Consider the following 12279-nt stretch of genomic DNA (forward strand, 5'->3'; position numbering starts at 1 on the left):
TTTTTGTCCTCTGGACAAATATGGCACCCCAGTAGGTATTTCGTATAAGGACAGTTTAATAAGGTTGACATGAAGAGTTACCATTCTGAGTATGTCTCTAGAATAAATTTAAGATGTTTAGTGACATGTGTGAATGTTTAGGCAATTTGGAATATCTCCTAAAAATCAAGTTTCACTCAGGTATGTCTTTTGTTAGTATGCTCTTTGAAGATATAGCTCATGTAAACATGTTTTTAGTGCATTATGCAAATTTTGTCATTTTAATTTGCATGAAACAAAAACATTCATCAGAACTTGTTCGGTTTCACCACAATATTAGTAACCAAACCCTCATTTTTCATTTTAATTAATTTTGTCCCTCATGTTAAAAGTGTGCACTGTAATAGTGAGAGAGACCAGAGATTCTGGAAAAATAGCTCACCTGGATAGTATGCTGTCTTGTCATGTATGAGATCCAGGTCTGAGCCCAGGTCTTGCTGCACTGGAAGAAGCTCTGGTGCAGTAGTATCTCTCTCTCTCTCTCTTCCTCCCCCCCCCCCCATTTAAAAAAGTTATTTTTGAAACAGTGAAATTCTGTCTAGGACAAAAGAAGAGACCAGAACAATAGTCCATCAGTTTTGTTTCTGTCTTTCTTTATACACCAAGCCAAGAGTAAAAACTAGGGCCTTACACTTACAAGGCAAGCACTCTTTCAGTGAGTCAACTTCCAGTCCCCCCCCATTTTAATAGGCCCAAAATAGCACAAAAATAGAGGTCACTGTCACTCAGATCTGAAAATAATCTATATGTTCTTAAACCACATTGTTGTCAGTTCGATTCTCCATTAAGATATTGACTTAGAAAATTTAAGAAGCATAAAAGTTTTTCATTTTAAGACATGCATCACATCTTATTGCAGTCTGTAAATTTAGGCAGATGTAGGAGTTCACAAGTAGTGTGAGCACAAGTCCAGGTTTTTGCTCAATCTTTCTGTTTAGTAATGAGGGGCAACACTAAAAATATACTTGCAGACAACTCTGAGTTAATATTTTCAGCATGGGTGAGACCCTGAGATTCCATATGGACCCATCACGAGAGTGTGTTTTTGCTGTGTTCTCCAAAATCAGCCTGCTAAATGAGCCCTTGATTTTGTTTAGAAGCCTTCCTCAATGTTCAGGACTATGTGGGCTAAGTACCTTCATCAAGGACACTCGCTAAGTTTCACAGGAAAGACTTACATAAACTGTACCTGAGTAGCTTGCCTACGTCCAACAGAAGTGACTGAAATTAGGATCCTTCCTGTAATTAAGTTTCAAATTTAAGCTCTTTTAGTTGGACCAAAGATTTGTGGCATCCAAATGCTTGAATTCTGCTGAGAAAGCTTCTTAGCCAAGCCAGCCTCTCTTACCAGATGAATCATTTGTTTGCTTCATTTCTTCTTAAGACCTGTGAGGGGTTTCCAAGCTGTCCCTCTTGCAGCAGATGGAATACTCACAGGAGTCCATCCCTATAGCAACCACAGCTGCACTGGGCAACCAGTGCTCCACTGATTTCCAAATTACATGTGAGGCCACTGGAGTCTGCAAAATCTTTCTTTTCACACAGTTCTCGCTGATGCTATTTGAATAATGCTATATGACTGGTATGGCCTCTATCTCAGAAACAATGGCTACCTTGTATCTCACTTAAGAGAATACTCAACCTAAAAACAGAGGGAGAAAGAGTAAGAAAGCAGTGGGCGGGAAGCAGCACAGTGGGTTAAGCACACATGGCACAAAGCGCAAGGGCTGGCATAACGATCCCAGTTTGAGCCCCCAGCTCCCCACCTCCAGAAAGATAAGTGTCTATCTTTCTCTCCTCTCTGTCTTCCTCTTCTCTCTCAATTTCTCTCTGTCCTATCCAACAACAACAACAGCTATAACAATAACAACTACAATAAGGGCAAATGGGAAACAGTGTCCTCCAGAAGCAATGGATTCATAACGCAGGCACCAAACCCCAGCAATAACCCTGGAGGCAAAAGAAAAAAAAAAGAACAGGAAAGCTTTCAAGGGAGTGAGTGGATGGAATATGGAACTCTGGTGGTAGGAATTATGTGGAATTATACCCCTTTTATGCTATAATTTTGTTGATCATTATTAAATCATTTAAAAAATACTAAAACAAAGAACAGAATCACTCTTGAGGAAAACACTAGCATTATGACTGGGTGATTTCCCACTTCAATGTTATATTCTAAGTATTCAGCTTACAGCATATGACAAGACTTGCCGTAGGCCAATTCACATCATGGGGCTTCATGGTGGTTCACTTGGCTGAGTGCACATTTTACAATGGGTAAGAACCTAGCTCAAGGGAGTCGGGCTGTAGCACAGCCACAGCGGGTTAAGCGCAGGTGATGCAAAGCACACGGACTGGCATAAGGATCCCGGTTCAAACCCCGGCTCCCCACCTGCAGGGGAGTCACTTCACAGGCAGTGAAGCAGGTCTGCAGGTGTCTGTCTTTCTCTCCCCCTCTCTGTCTTCCCCCTCCTCTCTCCATTTCTCTCTGTCCTATCCAACAACGACAATAATAACTACAACAATAAGACAACAAGGGCAACAAAAGGGAATAAATAAATAAAATAAATATTAAAAAAAAAAAAGAACCTAGCTCAATTACCTAGTTCCCACCTGAAGGGCAGAAGCTTCATGCTGCAAGTCTCTCTCCCTCTCTGTTTGTCCTTGCTCTCTCACTGTCTTTCTGTCTTAACAAATAAACAAATAAATAAATATAGACATAAAAGAGATAAGTGTATATCATTGTAATGTGACCCCTTTGATTAAAATAGGGGTCATTATAGCATTCTCATGAAGATTTTCTTCAGTAGTAGCTTTAATATGGAACAGTGAATTGAATTCAAGACTGAGTCTAGGGTACCCATCTAGGGCAGTAGTAAGAATTCACCAGGGGTTGGCATATCCTGGGCAGATATTTTACAATGCTTTCTAGTGATATTTTTTGAGATTCTATGAATAATCTTGATACCTGAAAATAAAGACCCTCATAAAGTCATAGCTTGGATTGTACAATGCAAATATTGCTTGATTATTCAAATGCAATCAGTTTAATGGCTTTTAAGAGAGTGTCTTGTTTTGGTGAGAAGTAATGGTGTTAAATTTGTAGTTTGAAGGGTAACTTGACTGTAGATGATGAAAGTATTTGACTCTATATAAAACTTGTAGTAAGTGTGACTGAGAAATCTCAGTTTGGCAATGTGTGTGATTTCATCTTTTTTAAAAAAAATTTTTATTATTATTTATTTTTCCTTTTGTTGCCCTTGTTGTTTTTCATTGTTGTTGTAGTTATTGTTGTTGATGTCATCGTTGTTGGATAGGACAGAGATAAATGGAGAGAGGATGGGAAGACAGAGGAGGGGAGAAAGACAGACCTGCTTCACCACCTGTGAAGTGACTCCCCTGCAGGTGGAGAGCCGGGGCTCGAACCAGGATCCTTATGCCAGTCCTTGCACTTTGTGCCATCTGTGCTTAACCCGCTGTGCTACTGCCAGAGTCCCTGTGTGATTTCATCTTGAGTAAGATCTCTTGGGTCTAGCTTTCCACCCCTGAGCCCATACTTCCTCTTGAAGCTGAGCTAGTCTGAAGATGGAAACAATAGTGCAACAGAATTCCTATTAGTGTAAAATTTACTTTTTAATTTACTTTTAGTGTAATTTTACTTTTTATGTATTTCTTCTCTCATTTCTTTTCTTTTTTCTTCTTTCTTTTGTTTTCTTTTCTTTTAATATTGCCACCAGCATTATTGCTGGGGCTTAGTGCCAGCACTACAAATCCACTGTTCCTGGTGACCATTTTTTCTTTCTATTTTATTTGACAGGACAGAGAGAAATTGAGAAGAGAAGGAAAGTAGAGAGGGAGAGAGACAGAAAGCCGCCTGCAGACCTGCTTCATTTACTGTGAAGTGACTCCTTATAGATGGTGAGCAGGACTTGAACCCAGGTCCTTGCACATGGAACTATTTGTGCTACCTCCTGGCCCGCACATTACACATTTCTATATCAAGAGCAGCATCATTTTGTGGAAACTTGATGAACTAAAGAGACTTTGATGCCAAGATGGAAGCGTACAGCACCTCCCACTTTTCCTCAGCAGACTTCAACTTTACCCATACAACAGGAAGATTCAATATTTGGTGGTTGCAGGACAATCTCTTGTAAATCAAAGGTGGGTAACTTAATTTAAGGTTACATCTAGGTTACAATGATGGGTTGACAAGGAAAGTAGTCTATTATTTTGACGGTGTCTGTATCATTCCAAATATCCACTTGGTTTCCATCACAGAGACCACATATCCAGACGGCAGATGGGCATTTCGTTTTCCCTATGTTTTTGGTGTCAGATAAGCACAGTTTTCATGGCATGCACACACTGGAATAGGAGTGCATATGGTTTGAGTATTTTGTACGTATAGGGTAGAAATAGACCAGAGCATAAAGTGGAAAAGGATGGCATCCGGCATCGGCCCATCTTGAACTCTCTCCAAGGAGGTTTTTAAGTTCCCGACAGTATACAACAAAGGTACTCATTCTACACAGGTTTGTTTGTTGCGTGGACCACTAATGTGAACCTTGAGGGTAACATTACAAGAAAAGCTCTGTTTTTTGTTTTTTTTCCCAGAGAAATGTTCCCTTGCCAGCGAATTCCATCCAGTCCCCACATGCACATTTGTTAAGCTGACAGCTGTTCTCTGTTATTATTACTCTCAGTCTGGAAGTTGGATCCACAGAGGAGTCACTCTCTCCAGGGTGAGAGGTAATCAGAGACAGCTGCCACCAAATGGATCCTGTTGGTTGCTGCCGCTGCTCTACAGGACTGTTCTTTTTATCTGCCTTGTCCCAACCCTTTGGTTGTCCAATTGTACACAGGTACTTTACTCCATATAGAACTCCTTTGGATTCTGACAGCTGTGATTTGCTGAGGAGCACTAGATGCACCTACCACTTCTCTTTCTTAGTGCACATCAATCAGGTGTGGAGTCCAATGGAAGGTGCTGGAGAAAGGTACTGTTGGGCAGTAGTGCACCTGATCTAACACAAATGTTCCAGTGCACGGTAACCCGACTTCAAGCCTTCAGCCCTCACCTGCGGGGGGAAGGAAGCTTCATAAGCCAAGATGCCGTGCTGCAGGTGTATCTTCTTTTGCCCTCCCTACCTCCCAATTTCCTTTCAATTTCTCTCCGTCTCTATCCACAGTCAATCAATCTGTTAAAAAGTAAAGTCAAACACTGTCACACAAGCTTTCGCAGGAAGGAAAAGATTACTGTTGTGAGAAGTGTGATGAAATCAGGTGCAGTGTTCACATCTGTCTTTCTGTCCATGTTGCAGGGAATAGCATACAGATAGAAGAAACAGCTTGATATGTTTATTTTAGATAAGAGAGATTTTCATGAAAATTAGGAATTGGATTTAAGAACAAGTAAATGGGGCCTTGCAGAGAAGCAGGAAGTCAGTTTCAGAACAGAATGGACATCGTGAGGTAATCATGTTATCTGGTTTCCTTGTTTATTGTGCTTTTCTGGGCTCTTTCTCCTAAAAACTGAACTTCTAACAGGATTTAGACTGTTCTGCCTCCTTTTAAAAACTTTTATTTATCCCCCTTTTGTTGCCCTTGTTTTTTTTTCATTGTAGTTATTATTGTTGCAATCATTGTTGGATAGGATAGAGAGAAATGGAGAAAGGAGGGGAAGACAGAGAGGGGGAGAGAAAGAAAGATACCTGCAGACCTGCTTCACCACCTGTGAAGCGACTTCCCTGCAGATGGGGACCTGGGGGGCTCGGACTGGGATCCTTACGCTGGTCCTTGCACTTTGTGCAACCTGCACTACCGCCTAACTCCCAATGTCCTGCCTCTTTTAAAGATATAAAGCAAGCAGAAATGGGGTGAGGTGGACGTGTTTAAGCTTTTACTATTTATTCCTGCAGAGATAGTCCCAGAATGTTTGCTGGGGCTCCTGTAATATTTCTTTGATCAACTTGTGTCTTATTTGGAAACTGCCTCAGTTGATTTGCTTGTCTGTCAAGCTCTTCCCTCTGTGCTACATGTTTCCCTTTCCTACCCATAATATAGAACATAAAAACTCTGGGTAACTAAAGCAATAGTGTAAGCCAACGTCTGTGGCAGCTTTGAATTGCCATGAATTCAAGCTCGAATATTATGCACTTACTGTAGCATTGCATTTTTTTTTCCCTGAAGAAAAGTTTGTGAGATGGTGACTCAATTCATTATTTAGAATAAGCTTCACTGTCATCAAATCATCATCACTTCAGAAATTTAGATGAAGCAGAGGAGAAAAACTAGTAGCTTAGGAATTCTAATTAAGTTCTTTAGAAAGTCACGTAGAATCAATGAATAGGACTTGTTTCTTCATGAGTAGGCTTGCAAAATTCCAATTGCAATCAAATGAATCAGCCCTCAGTATTGGAGAGAATATGATTTTCAATGTTTAGATTGTGGAGAATCATATGTTTGGGAATTTGTTGGGCATATTCATATGATCATGTTTATATACCAGTTATTTGTGATTAAGCTAGTAATGTTTGTTATGTTTTCTTTATTGTGACTTAAATTATAAAGGTTTTCAAGTTTAAAACCATCATGATATGGAGAATAATCTCTGAAAATTATCTGCAGTCTACATCAAGACATCAGAAACAACAAATCTACTTTTAAAATTAATTTAAGCACATAACCTTGTCTCTTGTGTTTTTCCCTTCACTACATTTTTGTGCATCTGTGTTTTCTTGCTGAATCTCTTAGAATGGCAATTTGAGACCTGGAGGTTTATAATATGTGAAGAAAACATAGTGTCATTAACTTTCCTTAGTCATTGTACATCCTGTTATGAGGGTTATCTATTACCCTCTTTCCTTGAGGAGATCTATGATGCAAACCCTAAATTTCCACCATGCTGAGCCACACACAACTCTGTGGCATCCCCTTCACCAGAATCATCTCCCTTTTTCTACTGACAACACGTAAAGCTTATGTTAAGCTCTGAAATCTGCTTTCAGCTATTGACTTAGCTTTACCTTCCCATTTTCAGTCCCATCGTGTCTCTCAATGTTCCCTTTTAAGAACGTTAGCATCTCCTGCAGCTCATAGTTCTTGAACAAGCACCCATAATGACTTGAAATCATAAGCAGTAATTGCTACTCAGAGTAGCGATTTGGTGCTAGGAATACAGAGTGAGCACAGTATCTCTGATCATCTGAGACTTAGTGACTAGAATAGAGGAGGAGTTACTTACAAAAAGATTGGCAAGTACATGCAAAATTACAAATGTGTGTAAATTTACAAAGAGGACATAATGCTTGAAAGTATCTCAGAAGGGAAATAAATGTTCTCATGAGCAATGAGGTAGAGATGAGCTTTGAAAAATTTGTTGTTAGTTGAGAAAAGAGAGAGAGAGAAAAAAAAAGGGTAATTAAAAGTAACCCAAACACCCTTACAGGAAAGTTCTAAGGCTCACATGTACTTCTGTGAAGTTGATTTAACTGCAGCATATCCTTTGTCTGTAGAAGTTTGCATTGAGCAGGCAACTTAACTCCCTGCAACTGGAGATTATAATAGACCTTTCCCTTACTGGCAAAGATAGTCTCTGTTTTACTGCAAGAGACACCACTTTTCTGCATTGTTTATAGTGAGAACCTATAATTCTCTGCTTAAAGACTTTTCTGTGATTTTTCTCATTGCAGACATATAATCAAACTTTGTTCACAGCAAATTAAATAGACTGGGGCATCCATACCTTTAAAACATTTGTAAACAAAAAAGTGAAAGGGCATGTGAAGATTGGAAAAGTTAGCGTCCTTCCACAGATGAAATGACATATCTACTTCCCCTTCCAGTAATGCCTCATACTGTTGAACTTCACTTACAGTGCCAACATTTCCATAATAAACTTTAAAAATAATCTCATCTTTTGAAGTATGATTTCATACTGACTTCCATGGGCAGATGATCTCACCAATGCTTCCTAGAACCTTACCTCTCCAGAGCCCTACCCTAGTAAGGAAAGACAGAAATAGGCTGGAGGTATGGATTCACCTGCCAAAGCCCATGTCCAGCAGAGAAACAATTACAGGAGCCAGAACTTACACCTTCTGCATCCCAAGAAGAATTTTGGTCCATACTCTCAGAGGGAGTCACCAGGAATCTTGTTTTTTTTTATTATTTTTAAAAAATATTTACTCCCTTTTGTTGCCCTTGTTGTTTTATTGTTGTGGTTATTATTGTTGTTGTTATTGATGTCCTCATTGTTGAATAGGACAGAGAGAAATGGAGAGAGGAGGGCAAGACAGAGAGGGGGAGAGAAGGATAGACACTTGCGGACCTACTTTCTGCGACTCTCTTGAACGTGGAGAGATGGGGGCTGGAACCGGATCTTTATGCCAGTCCTTGTGCTTAACCCGCTGTGCTACTGCCTGACTCCCCTTAATTAACTAACTAATTAATTAATTAATTAATTAATTTTTGCCTCTAGGGTTATTGCTGGGCTTCAGTGCCTGCACTACGAATCCACCGCTCCTGGAGGCTATTTTTTTCCTTTTGTTGCCCTTGTTGTTTATCGTTGTTGTTACTGTTTTTGTTGTTCTTATTGTTGTTATTGTTGTTGGATAGGACAGAAAGAAGTCAAGAGAAGACAGGAAAACAGAGGGGGAGAGAAAGATAGACAGCTACAGATCTGCTTCACTGCCTGTGAAGCGACTCCCCTAAAGGTGGGGAGTCCAGGGCTCAAACCCGGATCCTTACTCAAGTCCTTGCGCCAAGTGCGCTAAACCCGCTGCTCTACCTCCTGACTTTTACTAGGTATCCTGTTTTAATACCATCATTGAAAGTGAATCAAATCTTAAGAACAGCAGAAGAAGTCGGTTACTATTTCTCTTATCTGAGAAAGAAGAGGAAAAACGGAAAGAAACCTGAAAATATTAATGGTTGTAGGGGTGCCTTAGAAAAGAATTGAAAACACTGAAAAAAATGAGCAAATTGTTAACAGCTTAATTTTCCATAAAGATATTCTCTTAGGACTTTAAGAAACAGATGTTTCTTTCATTTTAAAAACTGCATTGACATAGATACAGGTAGGTAGTTTTAGAATAAGCTTATATTTGTAACCTTAGGAGACTACTGTAGTTTCCAATGGACAGGATGGTGACACAGAACTCTGGTGGTGAGAGCAGCATGAAATTACACCCTGGGTTCTGGCGGTAGCGCAGCGGATTAAGCGCACATGGCGCCAAGTGCAAGGAGCCGCGTAAGGATCCCGGTTTGAGCCCGGGCTCCCCACCTGCAGGGGCGTCCCTTCACAGGCGGTGAAGCAGGTCTGCAGGTGTCTCTCTGTCTCTCTCTCCCCCACTCTGTCTTCCCCTCCTCTCTCCATTTCTCTCTGTCCTATCCAACAACGACAACATAAACAACAATAACAATAATAACTACAACACCAATAAAACACCAAGGGCAACAAAAGGGAAAATAAATAGTAATAAAAAAATTAAAAACACCCCATCTTACAATTTTATAAATCAATATTAAATCACTCACAACAATGAATAAAAAATAATAATCTCTCATTTCTCAGCTGTCTTAACAGTTTTCTGAGATTGCCTTTCTGATTAACTGCTTATATTTAAAACTTGTATCTGGGTATATTTTTTGGTGGCAATCAAAGAAAGAAACCCAAGTATAACAGTAATGAGGTCTTTTCTCCCTTAAATTTAATCAGGCTTTTGAAGCAAACTTAGACTCTCATGTTTAAGGTCTGTTTCCTGAAGCCAATTCTAGGATAAAAGCTCTTGTCAATCAGGATTTGGTCATGGAAATAGAGACCACTCTCTATAAAGTGGGTCAGAAATTCTCAGGGTATATGTAACCATTGGAAGGCCTGCTGAACAAGGATTATATAAATTAATCTGAAAGCCAAGAAAACAGTCTCTGAAGATCAGAGGGAAATACCACTGAAGAACAGAGAAAGGCTAAACTGTTTTCAATAATTCCAACAGCACATATGATTTTCAAGAACTTGCTAGAAACTTGGTTACTCTCTGCTGCTGAGGTTTTTCTGCTGCTACAACCTCAGAAGGACAAAAGATTTCCCTCTCTAGTGTTTTCAGAATCTTGTCCAAACACCTGTCATCTACAAATTCAAAACATGGAAAAGGATTCTGGGAAATATGGTTCTTGAGTTCTCTTCTTCCTGCCAAGCAACTTCTTATAGCTGGAATGTGGTAATACTGATGTATCCCCAGCCCATTTGGAATAATAAGACTGGAACATGAGATGCCTGATGTGAGCATTTAAGAATATTGCAAGAGCACTACTACAGGTTTGAAGAAGGGTGTAATATGATAATATTTGCATTTTTAATCCTTGTCTAAACTTCAGAGTTTAGGATGGCAAGAAAACCTATTATGAAAAATATGTAACTTTATTTCAGCCAGAAACAATGATGGTCATTTCTTTGGTTAAAGTTACAAAGATGAAAGTGGACATGACTCAATTATCTGGAATGCTGTTGGCTTTTGTACACATAGACTAAAATTGAAATGATGCAGAGAGGACTGGCATAGACCCTGAAAAATAATGACACAGAGATTTTGAAATGATCCCTATTTTATTTGAAAGAGTTATTTAGGACATAGAGAAATTGACTGAGTTGGTGGAATGAGTTTGGGAGACATGGATAATTCAACTATGATAGCCACTGGCTTATGCTGTTACTCATGAAAGTAAGAGATACTAGAAGATAGACATTGTGGGCCAAGGAAGATGGTTTTGAGGTAGGTTTGACCTGTGATTTACAGCATGCAAATTTGTGAGCTGCTGAGTTGGCAACATGCTTGGTGACTGTTTCCTGGGTGTGCTTGTCAGAGTATCAGTGAGGACAGTTACACACCATTTTTAAAAAAAAACATTACTTTAGAGGTGTTGTTACAGAAAACTTAAGGAAATAAGCTTCCTACACTCAGATCTCTGTGTCAGAGTCTGTTTTCTGGGGGGAACTCAGCCTTACATATTCAATGCTATTGGTCAAAGAAAACAGATTCAAATACTGGAATTTAGAACTATCTCCCACCCCAAACATCTGACAAGGTGGTGAGTTGCTTCACTGATATATGGAGCTTTGATGACCTCTGACATCTTATGCTAGGGTAGTTCTTAATATATTCCCAGTAGATGGATTGGAATAGGGTGCTAAGATGGTAATACATCAGTTACTTTAAGATCTCATAGGTTGCCCAGGTTTGAGGAAAATATCCATTATAAAGACAATGAAATAAGGGTGCTATTGATGCATTGAACAAAGAGAGTGAAATGCTTACGACAATTAACCAACTATGTAAGGTAAAATGTGAAAATCAAAGGGTCAGTCTACTTGGCCATAAGTAAAATGAGTGCTGCCTTTTGCAGCTGGAGGCCAGGGATATCTGACTGTCATATTAGGATATAATTATAATACAAAGTTTCAGAAAAGGTTGAATTATCGTTCTTACCAAGTCTACTATTGCCAAGGTCAGGATCATGGTTGGGATGTTTTAGAAGTTAGGACTTGAGATGGGGACACGTGGTATGATGATGACAAAACCTAGAAATTTTGAGATGCTTCTAAATTCCCTGGCTTTACAGAAATAGCTCACTCCTTCCAATGCTAGTCTTCTACTGCCTACTAATTTAAAGATGTCAAACCCACCACCAAAGTTTTATGTTCCCACCTTCCAACCTCCCAAAGATAACCACCATGGTTCTCACAAGTCTTACAAAGAGATTGCTTGTTTCTGTTTTGTTTGAATGTTTTTGGTAAATTCATGTAAATCAAATCTCTAGATTCCACATATGAGTGAAACAATGTGGTAGTTATCTTTGATCTCATTACTTATTTACTGATTTTGCTAAAGATGATCAACTCCATTTCCATCCATTTTGTTCCAAAGTAACCAATATTATTTTTTTTTTATTGCAGAGTAGTATTCCATGGGATTTAGACCCCATAATTCTTAGCTAGCCATCTGTTGATGGGCATTTAGGCTGCTTCCACTCTTTGACTATTGTGATAATGCAGATATGAACATATGTCTCTTCTAATTTGTGCTTCAGTGTCCACTGGATAAATGCCTAAGAGTGGTATTTCTGTGGTATTTCTGGGTCATAAGCTCACTCCATTTTTAGTGGCTTAATGACTCTCCACATAGTATTCCAAAGGGGCTGTACCAGTGTGCATACCCACTAGCAATGTAAAAGACTTCC

The 12279-nt window shown here is 39.4% G+C and overlaps 1 non-coding gene across 1 annotated transcript; it reads left to right on the plus strand.

The window, feature by feature from the left end:
* The first annotated feature begins 10548 nt into the window (after positions 1-10548).
* Positions 10549-10653, plus strand: LOC132539642 (U6 spliceosomal RNA). Its single transcript, XR_009550976.1, has one exon. It is a non-coding gene; the product is annotated as a U6 spliceosomal RNA (small nuclear RNA).
* Positions 10654-12279: the final 1626 nt, after the last annotated feature.

This window comes from Erinaceus europaeus, chromosome 7 (genome assembly GCF_950295315.1).
Source record: "Erinaceus europaeus chromosome 7, mEriEur2.1, whole genome shotgun sequence".
In the NCBI taxonomy this organism is placed as follows: domain Eukaryota; kingdom Metazoa; phylum Chordata; class Mammalia; order Eulipotyphla; family Erinaceidae; genus Erinaceus; species Erinaceus europaeus.